General features: G+C 37.2%; 1 pseudogene; it reads right to left on the reverse strand.

Annotated features, from left to right (window-relative positions):
* The window catches only part of LOC109489116, a 108,016-nt pseudogene that overhangs the window by 54,927 nt on the left and 35,058 nt on the right, over positions 1-18,031 (reverse strand).

An 18,031-nucleotide genomic window follows, 5' to 3' on the forward strand; every position in this document is an offset into this window, starting at 1 on the left:
AGATAAAGGTATAGGTAAAAATGAACATAGAAATGATGTCTTCACTATTATTTTCTACACAAAACTATACACATTTCTGAGCAATCATCAAACTAAATCATCATGTTTCTGATTACATATTTTAGATAGAATCAAGAATTTAAAATTTTTACCTCATAACCTACCACACTGAGCTCATCATAGGGAGAAATATGACTTCAGTAAGCTGTGAGCTTGAATTTTTGTAACAACTGTCAAGTCATATACAGTGGAATAATCATATACAATAAAAAATTAGAACATCAAAAATAAAAGATTTTGGAATGCGAGTATAGTTAATGCCTTTGCATGTTAAATTTAAATGTACAGACATCCAGGATATTTATGATCCCCAAGTAATGACTTACGACGTATTGTTTCCTTAAATGAAAGCTATGCCCATGACATGCATAATTTTTTCTTTCGAAGTTTCCATGGATGAAAAGTATCTTCCCATATGGTCTCACGTATAATATTAAAGTGTTCTAGACCTCAGCCTCCTCCTTTGTAAAATGGAAGATTTGAAAAATATTTCCTTAGTCTACTTTTGTATTTTCCAAGTCTATGATTCTTTAACCTTGATATTTTGTTCTTTAAAAAAGACTAGTCTTCTATAACCAATGAATATGTCTAGTGTTTTATTCGGACACACCATTGTTACTATGATCCCAGTACTGTTGTAAGAGCCAACACTCAACAAAAGGGACCTGAAACCATTTTCCAACTTATATCTTGATTCTGCAAAGAGAATACTTTTGCAAAAGCAGCATTGCTTGTAGCTTTCGTCAGACTTCTACATGTTGTCATGGGACTGTATCAAAGAGTGTTGTCTCTGTTGTACTTTATTTATTGGGACAATTTCGTATTTACTGGTGGACCCATCTATCAGAAGAGTGCCCGCTTGTGTCCTGTCCAAACTGATAAAGGCTAGGCAGTTCAGAACTCTTAATTCTGGTCTGTTGCCTTGGCTTGAAGAGGCATGGACAGACAGCAGGCTGTGCTTCTGATTCTCGCTTCCTCGCATCCGAGCTGTAAGAGAAAAGCTCTAATTTGACGTTGTTTGGGAGAAGCAAAAAAGAGGGGTTCTTGACTTTATTCAGTTTTAGACTCCTGAGGCCAATGCAGCCACATTGCCATAAATGTGGACAGGTTGTGCTCACCGGAATTCAGCAAACAGACCCGAACCATCAGAAACTTTAGCTCGTTTTTGGTAACATGTAAACAAGTACCCAACATTTACCTACTGATATTACAGAATTATAACATATCTGTATCTATACCTGTCTATACACACACACACACACACACACACACACACACGTAAAATTTAGCTTTGAGAAAAGTTGGCTGACATCTTTATGCTTTGGGAGGCTTTATGTATAAATTTATATACATTTTGAGCATACATAATTTCCATAGAATTATAGAATTGCAAAGAATACTCGAAGGGAATTTAAGGATGATTTAGTGCAAGTCCCCAATTTTATAGATAGGAACTCTGAGACTCAGAGATACTGAGTGAATCACTACAAAACCAGTTGTTGGCACGGCTAGGACTATAGTAGGTTGTCTTTTTCAACATACGAACACCAGGTCCTCATGCCTTGAGTTCAAATGTATTCTAAGAAATGTTTTGAAGAGCTTGTTTTGCTCACCTTAATTCAGGGGCAACTTATCTACAATATCCTGATGTCAGGGTATGTTGAGAGTTCACGAGTTTTGGTCACTAAATAGTGCTTGAAATCGAGGCAGCAGAGATCCACCACACAATTGAATTCACTGCCTCTTTTGGTACTAGATTATAAAACACATTCTTCATTCATTCACGTGTGTGTTAAATGCACATTTATTTTGAGTGCCTGTTTTGTTCAATAAAGAGCGACGTATACTTCAGAAGGCAGGAATTTTCCAGCACTGGGCCCAAATTATAGAGCTAAACTTTGGAGAAAAAAAAAACACAGCATGTTTCCAATCACATCTATTTTTATGCTGTGAACAATCTTCCTGTACTATGTCATTAAGACCTTTGAGCCTTATAGTTTCAAAATAAGCTTGTTGTGAGCAATATTTTACATCTTTATTTTACACTTCCTCCTAATTCCCTTTCCAAAATACACACACATATCATCACCGTTGAGCACCAGCCCATGGGATAGAGAACGCGCAGGTGACCAAAAAAAGATGGCAAAAGAAGTTGAGAGGTCATGTGGAAAATAAAAAGAGATGAAACAAACACTAACTCTTATTTTCTTTTAAACAAGCAGCCTGGGAGATTTTTTTTTTAACTACAGAGAGAATCCAAAACATTAAATAGCTTAACACTACTTGAAAAAAAATACCTCTTTCGAAACGTCTATCCTTAGGAGGTGAAAATCTGGTCTGACTCCAACTCTCCAAGAAACTTCAGAAAGCAGTTATTCAATTCAATCACAGGATGTATCAACATTGGTGATTACATAATGTATCTTCACAATAAGTTATTCTTCAAGGCTCCCAGAAACTCAAGAATGAGTACAGAAATAAGCAAGCCTAAGGCACAATCTATTTTAATAATAGAAAAGCTGTTATTTATTGAATGCCTACCACGTACCAAGCTTTCTGCTGGGCCGTTCATACATTATCTTCTATCTCTACAACAAAACTATGAGATTGGTATTTTGTTTTTATTTTACAATTGAGAAAACAGACTCAGAAGGTAAAGTGGTCTCCTTCTGGCCACGGTGCTGTAGCTGAGACGTGAAGCCATGTTCGTGTGGTTCCAAAGTCCCTTCTTACTCTACTGGGCAACCTCATCCTAAGCGTATATAGTTTTGGGTATTTTTACTGTGGCAGGAGGAAATGAAAAAATGCTCTCACTATTTCTCAACCTTCTAAACTTCTCCATGACCTTCAGCATCGAAACCACCTCTCTTTCATAGTCCATCAGCTCTTCTCTCAGGCTGAGAACCAATTTTTCTGGGCCTGGAAAAGAGTTCCCTTCAAGAAGCCACGTACCTCCTATCTCCTCAACTACGTTGGATTTTAGTTCCTTTAACATTATGTTTCTTATACTATTGCCACTTTGGATAACCTAGAATGAGGGGACCAAAGTCAATTAAGGGATTGGGCATTTCTGCTTTCTTTCCGATCACGCTGTATTTTTTTCCATCAATGATCTCCTCCTGCCGCCATCGGATAAACTTTATCCGCTATGAACAGCATTGACTACTGACCTCAAAGACTGGAACAACAGACGAGCATTCTGACTCATCCACCATATCTTTCCTTGGGAATACATTAACGACGATCTGGCCTTTTCAGGGCATTAGATTTTCTTTTCAAAACTTTTAGTACAGATGATGATATTCTTAATGCTGAGGGTGCTTTATAGGCCACAGAGGTTCTAGTTTTAAAATAATTATAACTTATTTTACAGAATTATAGCCACAATCACCTGTATGTGATACATTGTATATATTTCAGGTATATTTTTATGAGTCGTAAACCTGAAATTGGTCCTAACCAACAATTCCCTCAGGGTCTATAAGTTCACCTTTCCAGAAATATAAACATAAAGCATATTTAGCACCTGAGAAGCTCAGTTTTCCTTTAGGCTAAGTTCTAAATAGGTAGTGAGTCTGGCTGTCCTAACTCTCCCCCGTCTATCATTGTACTCCCCCTTAGAGAATAACCCGTTCCAATATATCACAGCCTGGATTCTCTCATTACATGAAAAACTGTTCTCTCAAGTGTTATTATATTTGATTTCCTTACATAAGTCTTTGAAAAATTTTCTTTGGCCAAATCTGTTCCTTGAGAACGCTAATTTTCATCCACAGTATAAATCAGTTTGAGAATCACCATGTGTTTGAATTGAGTAAATAGAACAGCAATCAAAATACCAAAGTGTGTGCTCTGGTAAATGAGCAGAATAAATACTGTCCAGAAATAAAGGAAGAGAGCCATGGTATGAGGATGTTAGACCTTGCAGGTCATCTCATCTTGCAGACAAGGAAATTCAGGGCAAGAAAAATGAAATGATTCACTCAAGTCTCTGGGGTAAGTTCATGATTGAACCACGAAGAGAACACATGTCCTATGAAAGCTGTTTATCGAACTATCTCACTTATTTTTTAACATTCACTGTGCATGTGAATTGCTTGGGGAGTTCTTAAAAATACAGATGGCTGGGCCTCCTCTCCAGAGATTCTGATTTAATTGTCTGGGGTGAGAGCAAGGCATTTGTATTTTTGAGCCCCTCACCCAGGCTATCCTACCATGTAGCCAAGAATGACAATTACCAAACGATATCATGGTGCCTCTCTCAAAGTATAAGCATAAATCACTGACTTTGAGGCTCCAATGGAAATGCCGGTTCTCTTGAATGAATCGAATAAGACCTTTTCTTGATGAAGTATGTTGGAAGAGTTGCTACACAAATAGCATGGTTGTAAAAGGATGTCCGGGTGCTGTCCCAGACACTTAAGTGATCCGCCTCTGGCTTACGAGGAGAGGAATTCTAGCTTCGTGAATCGCCGTATTTTGGAAAAAATGACTGGTTGTTCTTTATATCACCTGCTTCAGAAAGCCGTCACCAAACCCCTTCCTTACAGTCTTGCTTAGATGCCCCTCCTATGTCCTATCACAGCACTTTGTGATTCTCTGTCTCACCCCCAGGTGCCATCGTGCATAGAAGCGGGATGGGGTTTCTGCCTGTTTCTCTTTCTAGGCTATGAGAAACATGAGGGGGAGAAATCAGTTAGTCATGTTTGTATTTTTGGAAATTTAGCGTGTTCTCTGCCGTAGAGTAGATGCTCGATAAACACCTGGGAGGGGAACTGAATTTGGAGTCCTAAAAACACACTTACAATAAATTTAGCGAAACCAGAGGGAAAGATGTTGCCAATTCAGAATAAAGAAAATGGAAAAGAGTGCCCGGTGCCAAAAGGACCAAAAGTCTGGCTGCCTCTGCTAGTCTCCTAAGGAGAGAATGTCCTCGTACTAGTAAGTTTACATATGTTGCTTCATTACATGCTCACGGTAAAGATTCGAAGCAGTTATTATCGCTTCTGATTGCTACATAAGGAAACTGATGCTTTCGAGAAAGCGCCAGACCTACATGGGTTAACTAACGTGCCCAAAGTCACCCAGGTAGTGAATGAAGGCAGATTTCAAACTCAGGTTTTTCTGCCTCCACAAACCTTGCTTTTCTGGTTTTCCTTAAAACCTCACCTCTTTGGGATTCATTTATTATTTATTTTTCCCAGCATAAAATTCTGAGGAAAAACGAATTCATGTACAATTCCTTATTGTCAACCAGCTTTTTAGCCTGTCTCTCACAATGTTGGCTCCCCAGTGCTTTGAACAGGCTGGCATATAGTAGGTGCCGAATAAATACTGGTTGAAACAGTAATGCGTGAGTATCTGCTACTTTATTCTTAACAAATAGTACATTCCCTCCTACTAACCCTTACTCCTACCTATCACTTCCCCAAATACGTATACATTTCTTACACATAGATTGGTGTCCATGATACATAGATAATTAGTTGAAAATTTCGTTCAATAAATTATTCCTTTGCTCTTCGGATATTTCTAGTCTTAGACTGTGTTAGGAAATGGAGGAGTTCTTGAACTCTGAAATAACGCTTCCCTGAAAGGAGAATTCTGGTGCCTCACTGTAAGGGACATCAAGGAGATCCTGTCTGTCAGGCGTGAACCATACCGTCTGGAGTTCAGGTTGCTATGGGTCACTAGTATATTCAGAAATTTACAGACAGACTCGAAAGTCAGGACTAGTGTCAAAACGGCCTCTCTCGGCCCAACAGCAGTAGCTGGCCTAACTCCCATCTACCTCTCCCACTGGTTTTTGTCCTAAATTAGTAGTTGGTCTCTGCTCTGTGGCAGCTTTATGATGACCCTCTTGACTGGCCACTTGCTGCAAAGGACCAAAAACGCTTTTTTACTCCAGATAAGTAGCCCGCAAGGGCCAGTTAAGATATCAGGCTCTGGTCAAGTAGACTGGAATGCAAGGCTATTACTTTCCTTTGAGAGGAAATGGAATTACGAGCTCCTTGAGAGAAGAAGTATTGTCTTCTTTATTGTCCCTGAGGAAACTTCTGGAACCCAGGGGCTACACAGAAGCCAGAATCAGCCTGTCACATCAGATTCTGAATCTGGATAGCAGTAGGGAGGAGAGGGTCAGTGCAGGAGGCCACATGTGACTTTAACAGCTGTGGCAAGACCATGAGAACACAGTTCCAAGCTCCACAAAAGGCAGGCTGAGAATTGAGAGACAGGCTGGGGGATGGAGCACTGTTGCTATTTGACCTGCTTCCATCAGTACCAGCTCAGAAACTAAGAAGAGAGGGTCCTGTAATTATGATCAACCAGTAGGCTGAACTATGGGGAGCTATGGAGGTTAAAATGAACAGAAAAGAAGACAGCACTGACTAAGGTCCTATGCTCAGGCAAATCAAAGAAAGCTCACAGGTCTATAAGGTTTTCTCCTTGCCTGTTGAGTCTTTGGGAAGCTAGGTCTGAGGCATATTTCATGTTCATGATAAGAATGTGGGTGAGGAAGGAACAAGATAGGAGTTTGTTTTGGTATTTAAATGAGGAAAACTGGGGGGGTGGGCACCTGGCAGCTTAGTCAGGAGTCTGCCTTCAGCTCAGATCTTGATCCCAGGAATCAAGTCCCACGTCAGGCTCCCTACTCAGTGGGGAGCCTGCTTCTCCCTCTGCCCTTCCCCCCCTGCTCATGATCTCTCTCTCTCCCTCTCTCTCTGTCAAATAAATAAAATCTTTAAAAAAATAAAGGAGAAATCTTTTATTTCTTCCCAAATAGAAAAATAAACAAATATGTGTGGCATCAGAATGAGAATTTATCTAGGCTGCCTTAAATCTTTTCTGGAATGAAATAGAGAATAATAAAAAGTAAAAATATAATTGATCACATTTAAAATCTCTTATGAGGAAGAAAAGGATGAGGGGAAATTTAAACCATTGAACTTTCATATAGTCAGTATGCTAAAGAAGATTTAGAAATTTTTTTTCATCTGAATGTAGAAACAAATCTTTGGCAATTGAAGTTCTTTGAATTTTAAAAAATAAACCATAAATTTGCTAGTTTTCACTACAAAACAACATTATTAAAGACAGTGCAGTACTGGCATAAAGATGAATATGTAAATCAACAGAAGCAAATTGAGAGTCCAGAAATAAGCCTATAAATTTATTGCCAATTGATTTTTGACAAAGGTACCAAACATTTCAATGGGGAAAAAAAGTCTCTTTACTAAATGGTGCTGAGATACCTGGGTATCCACAAGCAGAAGAATGAAGTAGGACCCTTACCTTACACCATGCACAAGAATAGACTCAAAATGAATTGAAGAGCTTAATGTAAGAGCTCAAACTATTAAACTCTTAGAAGAAAACATAGGTGTAAATCTTCACGAATGTGCATTAAGCAATGGCTTCTTAGTTATGTCACCAAAATAAACTCAACCAAAGGGAAAAAATTGATGAATGGAACTTCATAAACATTAAAAAAATTGTATTTCAAAGGACACTTAATAAAGTGGATATAACTCACATAACTGGAGAAAACAATTGCAAATCGTATATCTGAGAAGAGCGTAGTATATAAAGACACCTTACAACTCAACAATAAAAAACACAAATAAAATAATTAAAATAATTAATAATTAATAATTAAAACAGTAGCAAAGGACTTAAATAGAGATTTTTTCAAAGAAGATATAAAAATGGTCAATAGAGGGGCATCTGGGTGGCTCAGTCAGTTAAGCGTCTGTCTTAGGCTGAGGTCATGATCTCAGGGTCCTGGGATCCAGCCCTTTGGTGTGCTCCCACTCAGCAGGGAGTCTGCTTGTCCCTCAGCCCCTCCTCCTGCTCGTGTTCTCTTTCAAATAAATGAATAAAATCTTTCCAAAAAAAAAGGTCAATAAATACATAAAAGATGCTAAGCATCAATAGTGATTAGGTAAATGCAAATGAAAAGCACAATAAAATACCACATTACACCCACTAGAATGGCTAGAATAAAAAAAACAGACAGCAACACGCATTATTGAGAATCGTGGAGAAGCTGGAACTCTCAAACATTGCCAGAGGGCATGTAAACCGTGCAGTTGCTTTTGAAAACAAAATTGGCAATTGCTTAAAAAGTTAAATACAGAGTTACCATATAACTCAGCAATTTCATTCCCAAGAAAATTGAAAACATACGTTTCTACAAAAACTTTTACACAAATGTTCATTGTTAGCATTATTCATAATAGTCAATAAAATGGAAACGACCTAAATATCCATCAATTGATGGACAGACAATATGTGGTATACCCATTCAATGGATTAGTATTCAGCAATGTCTGTTATTTGAAGGATAAAAAATGAGATGTATTATTCAGCAATGAAAAGGAATGAGGTACTGATATATGCATTGAAAATGGAAAGAATTCAATATTGATACATAACCTAACATGGATGGACCTTGAAAACATTGTAAGTAGAGACTAAGTGAAAGAAGGCAGTCACAAAAGACCATTGATTGTATAATTCCATTTATATGAAATGTCTAAAATAGGTAAATGCATAAAAACAGGAAGTAGATCAGTGTTTGACAGGGGCTGGAGGGAAGGGAGGAATGGGGCCTGCTTCTGTGTAAGGAGTTTCTTTCGGGGTGTTTCAAATATTATGGAATTAGATAAAGTAGTGATTTTTGCACACTCTATGAATATACTAAAGAATACTGAATCATACACATTAAAAGGTTAAATTTTATGTGATGTGAATTATGTCTCAATAAAGATGTTATTAAAAAATATTGATGGCTTTCTGTAAACCTTGCCAGGAAATAGAATGCGTTCAGAATGGGTCCTCGAATTTTTCATAAACATTTTTTCATCCAAACCTATTTGTAAGTTTTTCTTTTCACTCATCTGTTCCAAAGGAATATATGTATACTCTTAACACATTATCACATTACCAAGGGGAAAAAAAATCTAGCACTGACAGAAACGTAAATATAAACGAGAAGCTTATCTGAGCAAAAACAAAGAATGTTTTGTCAGGAGTCATAGAAAAACCAAACGTGTTCATTTAACTTCTTGCGTTCCAAGGTCCATTTCTGCTTGCATGTTTGGGTCTGGTAACTGCATAACTTGGCGGTCAGAATTACTGGATCTTTCAGCATTCATTTAGAGGAAACTTTTAATATGTGTAGCCATTTGTCGCAAAATGGGAATTTCAGTATTGCTTCAATTAGTTGGCTTTATGAAGTTTCACAGATGAAAGTAGAACACAAGAGAGAGAGAGAGAAAATAAAAGAATTCTTAGAAATGCAAGGGTCTTGGATGCCTGGGTGGCTCAGTCGGTTAAGAGTCCACCTTCGGCTCAGGTCATGATCCCAGGGTCCTGGGATCGAGCCCCACGTCAGGCTCCACGCTCAGCAGGGAGTCTGCTTCTCCCCCTCCTTCCTGCTCATGCTCTCTCTCTCACTATCTGTATCTTCTCAAATAAATAAATAAAATATTTTTTTTAAAAAGAAAAACAAATGCAAGGGCCTTTCAGTGCCCCAGAGGCTAAAGAGGGTTGTCTGTGTGCATGCAAGCTCATGCATACCAAGGCAGAAGAGTGAAGGCTGAAGCCTCAGGACTTAAAAAATGGCGATTTAAAAAGATGACTTAGGAGAGTGCTGTATAAAGAATGACAGAGGACCTGAAACACTCATTTCTACCTCTCTGGAGGAACCTGTAACGCTCCAAAGGGGATGATCATTGAGCATCACAGAGCAGAGGCACAAAACACCAGGAAGTTTCATAAAGATCAATGCTCTACAGTTTTCTTTTCTTTCTTACTTTTTTAAACAAAGATAAACAGGACATAGAGCATGTTCTTTTCTTTTTTCTTTTTAAGATTTTGTTTATTTGAGAGAGAGAGAGAGCATGACCTGGGGAGGGGCAGAGGGAGAAGCAGACTCCCCGCTGAGCAGAGGGCCCGACATGGAGCTCAATCCGGAGACTCCAGCATCATGACCTGAGCGGAAGGCAGATGTTTAACTGAGCCACCCAGATGCCCTGGGCATGTTCTTTTCTTAATAGCTTTATCAAGGTATAATTGATGTGTAATAAACTGTTATGTTTGTATCTAAAGTGTTCAATTTGGTAAGTTTTGCCATATGTTTACACCTGTAAAGCCATCACTATAAGCAAGACAGTCACAAGTTAACAAATTCAACATCCCCAGAAATTTCCTATTGTTCCCTTGTAATCCTGTCTTCTTGTCCCTCCCTAAGCATATCACCCTATCTTCATAACTTTCTCTCCTTCACCCACACAGCACCTGCAAGTCTGTTTTTTTGTCACTGTTGGTTACCTTGTATTTTCTAGCATTTTATATTAATGGAAACTTACAGAATTGATTCTTCATTTACTGGCTTCTTTTACTTACATCATTATGAAATTCATATGTATTGTTATGTGTATCAATAATTCATTATGTTTATTGCCTATACCACAAGTTTTTTTCTGTCATTTCACCTGTTGATTGACCTTTGAGTTGTTTTCAGTTTAGGGCTGTTGCAAGCAAAGCGACCCTAAACATTTGTATATAAGTTTTTGTGTGGACATGCGCTTTCATTGTTAATAAATTAATTTTTGAAAACATACAAACTATGAATATGGCAATCAGGATTTATTTTGACTCCAAAATTGTATATTAGAGTTTTTTTTAACTTCAGGAGGAATTTACTTATTATACAAAACCCTTGCCACAAAATGGCCAAGTTACTGCTTATTTGAATCACTTCTGTGTAAGAATTTGTCAAATCATCCATAGTAAAATCATATAGTTCATTGTCAATCAATGTAAATTAATACTTTTTTATTTTTCAATATATATGTAAATTAATACTTTTTTATTTTTCAATATATATATGTGTGTGTATAGATATATATATTATATATATATATATATATATATATATATATATAATTTTTTTAAGTAAAAAAAGTGGCAATAATTTTTTGGGTATAACATCAAATGCCCAGGCAACAGTAGCATAAATAGACAAGTGGGTCTACACCAAACTAAAAAGCTTCTGGACAGCAAAGGAACTCATCAAAGACATGAAAATGCGACCCACCAAATGGAAAAAAAATATTTGCAAACCATATATCTAGTAAAAAGTTAATATCCAAAATATATAAGAAACTCATACAACTCAATAGCAAAAAGACAAATAACTGATTAAAAAGTGCTCAAAGGACCAGGATAGGTATTCTTCCAAGGAAGAGCTATAAATTGATCAACAGGTGCGTGGCAATGTACTCAACTATTCACTCAGGTAAATGCAAATAAAAACCACAATGAGATGGTTAGGATGGTTATTATTAAAAAGACAAGTTATAACAAATGTTGGCAAGGATGTGAGTAAGAGGGAACTTTTGTGCACTGTTGGTGGCAATGTAAATTGGGGCAGCCACTGTGGAAAACAATATAGCGATTCTTCAAATAAATAAAAATAGAACTCCCTTATGAGTCAACCATCTCACTTCTGTGTATTTATTTAAAGGAAATAAAATCAGTATCTCAGAGTGATATCTGCCTTTCCATGTTTACTGCAGCATTATTCAAAATTGCCAAGATGTGGCATCAAACCTAAGTGTCTGAGTAAAGAAATGTGATATATATATATATATATATATATATATGAGTATTTTTTTATCCATAAAAAAGTAAAAACCCATGCTATTTGTGACCACATGGATGAACATGGAGGACATTAAGTTAAATAAAATAAGTCAGGCAGAGAAAGGCAATACTGTGTGATCTCACCTGTAGGTGGAATCTGCAAAAGTCAGGCATGTGGAATCCGAGAGTAAAACAGTGGTTAGCAGGGATTGGAGGGAGGGGAATGGGGAGATGTTGGTCAAAGGGCACAGTTTTACAGTTATAAGATGAATAAGTTCTGGGGATCTAATCTACAGCGTGGTGATTATAGCTAATAATACTCTACTGCGTACTTGAAGTTTGCGAAGAGAGTACTTCTTAAGTGTTCTCACCACACACACACACACACACACACACACGCACACACACACCAAATAGTAACTATATGAGGTGATGGATGTGTTAATTAACATGACCGTGGTAACCATTTCACAATATATTCATATATCAAACCATCGCATCATACACCTCAAATATATGCCATTCTTATCAATTATACCTCCATTAAAACTGGAGAAAAATAAAATTATTTAATTTCTTTTTCATCTGGCCCTCAATCTGATCACTTAAAATTTTCTGTCATTCTCTAGTGGCAGTATTTGAAATCTGTTTTTTCATTATGATGTATCTGGATGTGCAAATTAAAAGGAAAAATTGAGGGAAGTTTTTATAAAGTTCAAGTTGAAGTTTTTCCCTTTAAATTAGTAGCTTTGGTATTATTAATTTTAATGAAATAAGAGATTAGGCAAGAATTCTCCACATAAATACTTCAGGGTTTCACTTGACTGTATACGTGAAGGCTTTCACAAATATCATTATAAAGTGGGCTGGGGGGGGAGCGCCTGGGTGGCTCAGTTGGTTAAGTGTCTGCCTTCAGCTCAGGTTGTGATCGTGGGGTCCTGGGATCGAGCCCCATGTCGGGCTCCCTGCTCAGTAGGGATCTGCTTCTCCCTCTCCCTTTGCCCCCTCCCTGCTCATGCTCTCTCTCAAATAAATAAATAAATAAATAAAACCTTTAAAAAAAGAGTGAATTTGGGCATGTGGCCTTTCATAAGAAACATTTTGTCATATAATATGAATGAACTGGGCAGCTGGCAAGTTTATCACATTATATTGGATCAAAATTGGAATGTATTTCATCTTTCAAAGGAAAGGAAAAGGTTTGGGAAAACATTTACTGAGTTTTCTACTTCAAACCTATTTTCCATATCTTTTCTTCCTTTGATCATGACAATATTTATAAGATACTGTCCCAATCCAATGCAAGTTGGTACAGCCACTTTGGAAAACAGTGTGGAGGTCCCTTAAAAAGTTAAAAATAGAGCTACCCTATGATCCAGCAATTGCACTACTGGGTATTTACCCCAAAGATACAGACGCAGTGAAGAGAAGGGCCATATGCACCCCAATGTTCATAGCAGCATTGTCCACAATAGCTAAATTGTGGAAGGAGCCAAGATGCCCTTCAACAGGTGACTGAATTAAGAAGTTGTGGTCCATATATACAATGGAATATTACTCAGCCATCAGAAAGAACAATTACCCAACATTTGCAGCAACATGGACGGGACTGGAGGAGATTATGCTAAGTGAAATAAGTCAAGCAGAGAAAGACAATGATCATATGGTTTCACTCATTTATGGAACATAAGAAATAGCAGGGAGATCTGTAGGAGAAGGAAGGGAAGAATGAAGGGGGGGGTAAACAGAAGGGGGAATGGACCACGAGAGACTATGGACTCTGGGATATAAACTGAGGGCTTCAGAGGGGAGGGGGTGTGGAGGAATGGGATAGGCCGCTGATGGGTATTAAGGAGGGCACGTATTGCATGGAGCACTGGGTGTTATACGCAAGTAATGATTCATGGAACACTACACCAAAAACTAGGGATGTACTGTATGGTGACTAACATAACATAATAAAAAATTATTATTAAAAAAGATACTGTCTCAATCCAGCCCAAATTAATATGCTGCGAGAGCTCTTTTGTGCCTTTTCATGAAGGTTTGGGATATCTTCTCAACGTTTGTTGAAAAAAAGAAGGTGGGAATGGGACGAATTGTGTTGCTCACATCCTGCATATATTAGTGTTGGTACATCTTTAAAAGAAGCTCTAGATAAACCATCAATAATAATATTTTGTACTTACTGTCTTGTGAGAAACTTCATGTATGTTACGCCACGGTACGCTAAAATCCTCATGAGAGTCTCAGTGGATAGGCAGCTTTGGTATTATCTTCTTTTGACAGAAGGCTTGAGGCTAGAGAAGTTCAATAGCTTGCTCTCAATCCCATGACCTGAGAGAGGCAGAGTGGGAGTGGAACTTGATTTGATGAACTCTTTGGGTCTTTCTTGAAGGAGGGAGATAATGTTTATTTAACACTTAATATAAGTTGGAAACGCTGTTAGGTGCATTATAAAATTGTCTCAAAACTTAATCATTACCACAGGCACCTGGGTGGCACAGTCGTTTAAGTGTCTGACTCTTGGTTTCGGCTCGGGTTGTGATATCAGGGTCTTGAGATCAAGCTCTGCGACAGGCTCCATGCTCAGCATGGAGTCTGCTTGAGATTCTCTCTCCCTCTCCCTCAGCCCCTCCCGCTAGTGCACTCTCTTGCACGCACTTTCTCTCTCTCTAAAATAAATAAATAAATCTTAAAAAAAACCCACCCTAATCATCACCATACTTCATGGAGTAAGAACAATTATGGCCTCCATTTCATAACTACGTATATGTCTATAAGGAAAGCAAAGTGCAAAGAGGTGTAATAATGTAAAAATGGCACATACACACTGGAAGCAAGCAGAAGCCCAGGAAGACAAGCAGGGTGTTCTTGCCCCTAGTCTAATAATGCGCTTTCTTCTATGCCACATCTAGCAATCTGTTAGGAGAATAATCTTGAGAAGACATGGACAGAGCAAGCCCCTTTCCTGTGCATTTTGGGATCAAGCTGGGTCTTGATTCTATGCTTTTTGCCAGAGTTGTAGTGAGAATTCTGGAGTTTGAGTTTGAAAAACGGAGAGAGACGAAGTTAGCGAGTTTGCAATGCTGCACAAAGCACCATGAAGTGGTTTAAGCTTTTCCTTTATTGGACCCAAATGGATACCATTCTCTCATTTCTGCTGAAAATGATTATAAACAGAAAGCAAATTCAATGGCTTTGTAACCAAAATCATCTGGAATATTCAAAAGCCAAACACCTTCTTCCTTTTCCTCAGAACAAACTCATATGGCCGATTCATAAAATAAAGGACCACAAGATCAATCAAATCTTATTTTTTTTCCTTTTCATATAATCGGCAATAAAGCAAGAGTACACGTCATATAAAAGTATACCCATGCTCAGGGAAATGAAGGTAAATATGAAACAAAAAAACCAAGTAGGAAAAGATTAGAGTTTAATCAACAATGAAGTGTGTGCATAGAATACCAATGTTAAGGTATTTAGACATTTTTGGTATCTGGTGACAGCTACTGATCAGCTGCAGTTTCGTATAAAAAAAGGTTCCATAATTTACGGAAATAATAATCTTATTTAATATTTAAGAGTGTTCAAGAATTCTCAGAAATTGAAAGTTATAATTATATTTAAATAATTTAAATACGGGATCAGTCCCTAAACCATCATGTTTGTAAAAAAACAAGTTAAATCTGGAGTAAAAATTGTTAGGGGAGCCATACAATTTAATGACATGGAATTGATGTACTAAAATGCCCATTAACAGTCTTTTAATTTCAGAAAGATTCGTATTATGTTTAGTTCATGATTTAATGGCAGGCCAAAGATTTTATCATTTCTTTGAATTTCTCAAATTCTAGTTCTATTTTCTAAAAGCATCATGTATGGGCCTAATACATTTGGTATCACTGAGATAATCATATTCAAATACCTCAATTTCATCAAACATGGAATAATTAGTTCAAATTGTTCAATGTCTGAGATTTGCATTTCAAATACTATTTATTGCATTTTTTGAATTACACAAATAACACATACCTATTGTCAAAATTTGGAAAATATAAAAAATGTGTGAAGAAGAAAATAAATATCGAGCATTATCTCACTATTCAGAGATAACCATTGTTATTTGTAGTATATATCTTTTTCAGTTTTTCTATACTTTTTCTACGCTCTTAGAAAACAGAGAGCTAGACAATTATCATATGGTTTCACTCATTTATGGAACATAAGAAATAGCAGGGAGGTCGGTAGGAGAAGGAAGGGAAGAATGAAGGGGGGGTAAACAGAAGGGGGAATGAACCATGAGAGACTATGGACTCAGGGAAACAAACTGGGGGTTTTAGAGGGGAGGGGGGTGGGTGATTGGGATAGGCCGGTGATGGGTAGTAAGGAGGGCACGTATTGCATGGAGCACTGGGTGTTATATGCAGCTAATGAATCATGGAACTTTACATCAAAAACTAAGGATGTACTGTATGGTGACTAACATAACATAGTAAAAAATTAAAAAAAAAAAAGAAAAGAAAAGAAAACAGAGAGGTTTCTCCACACATACTTTTGCATTTTGGTTTTTTTTCTTCATGTGACATTGAATTTGTTTCTTCCCTCTTATTCACACTTCAGCCCACTCTAATCTAGCTTCCGGTCATTCCAATGAAACCAATGAACCAAACGGGCACTTGGCTGTCTTCGCCTTTCTCCATCACTCCAACTGCATGTCTAATATGGTAGCCACCAGCCGCGTTTGGCCGTTAAAAGAAATTCAGTTCCTCAGTCATGGTAGCCACCTTCATGAGGCCAATAGCCGCTTGTGCTAGTGGTCACTGTGTCAGACGGCACAGACCTAGAATATTTCCATCACCGCAGGAACTTCTTTGGGGCAGTGTTATGTCAGCCCTTCAAAACCTATTCTCCTCTAAGTGTCCCCTAGTTAGTAAATGGTATCACAATCAACCCAGTTAGTTGGCCTAAAAATCAAAAGTCATTTTTTTATTGGTATCTTTCCCTCTACTGACACAGAGAATCTCTCTCCTTCTCTTATTTAATAAAGAAGAAATCCTTACTGCATGATAAACAAAAAAGTTTAAAAATAAAGTACAAGCCAATTAAGTGACAAAACAAAGAAAGCGGGTGTTGTCACGTTCATATCCAAAAAAGGCAGAGTAAACTGGGCCAAAAGCAATATTTCATGTTCATAAAATAGACATTCTGGATGGAAAACATATTTCAGATGACATGAAGGGAATACAGGCGAATGTGCAGGATGAAACAGCAGAAAAATCTATATCAGGGGATGGGTTTTTTTTCTCAGAATTGAACACATCAAGGTAACAAAAATGCATGAGATTTTTGTGCATTTAAAGAATTCTTTAATCATCTTATCCTAAAATATACAATATTGTACTAGAAAATACATACTCTGTTCAAATATTAAATATCAACAGAAAAGGAGATTTAAAAAAACTCCTACACTAGCAACAAAAATGATAAAGTACCTCAGAATAGCTGGGCAACGTGTAGGATCTCTGTAAACCACAAAACTTTATTTTGGTAAATAAAGGAGAAAATCCTTATAAATAAAAAGTTGTACTACATCATTTGGCAGGAGGAGAATTTGATGAACAGGTTATAAATACCATCTCTGAGTGCTAATTTAATGGTATCACTAAGATAATTTTAAACTTAGTAATGAAGGGAACTTGCGCTCCAGGTTGAAAACATTTAGGGATTGCAAAGCTAAAATAAGTCACTGTGTAACTGATACAAGAGAACAGAAAGTCGTTATCTATATAATCTGTGTCTTTATCAATTTCTATGAACTTTATGTATTATAAAGGTGGTATATTCCATATTAGAAAATAATGATGGGGCAATTGGTTGCCAAGTCATTCCTAATTATAGCAGGAAAGATTGAAAACACTTTATAGAATAAGAATAGAATATAGAATAAGAAATAGAATAGAATATAGAATAAGAATAAGAATTGAAATTGTATGTGGAATTTAAGAAACAAAACAGGATGAACATAGGGGAAGGGAAGGAAAAATAAAATAAGAGGAAAACAGAGAGGGAGCCAAACCATAAGAGACTCTTAACTCTAGGAAACAAACTAAGGTTTGCTGGAGGGAGGTGGGTGGGGGGATGGGGTAACTGGGTGATGGGCATTAAAGGGGACACATGATGGAATGAGCACTGGGTGTGATATGCAACTGATGAATTACTAAATACTACCCCTAAAACTAATAATATACTATATGTTAACTACACACATACATATTAAACAAAGCAAAAATGTAATATATATATATATATATAT

This window comes from Ailuropoda melanoleuca, chromosome X (genome assembly GCF_002007445.2).
Source record: "Ailuropoda melanoleuca isolate Jingjing chromosome X, ASM200744v2, whole genome shotgun sequence".
Taxonomy (NCBI): domain Eukaryota; kingdom Metazoa; phylum Chordata; class Mammalia; order Carnivora; family Ursidae; genus Ailuropoda; species Ailuropoda melanoleuca.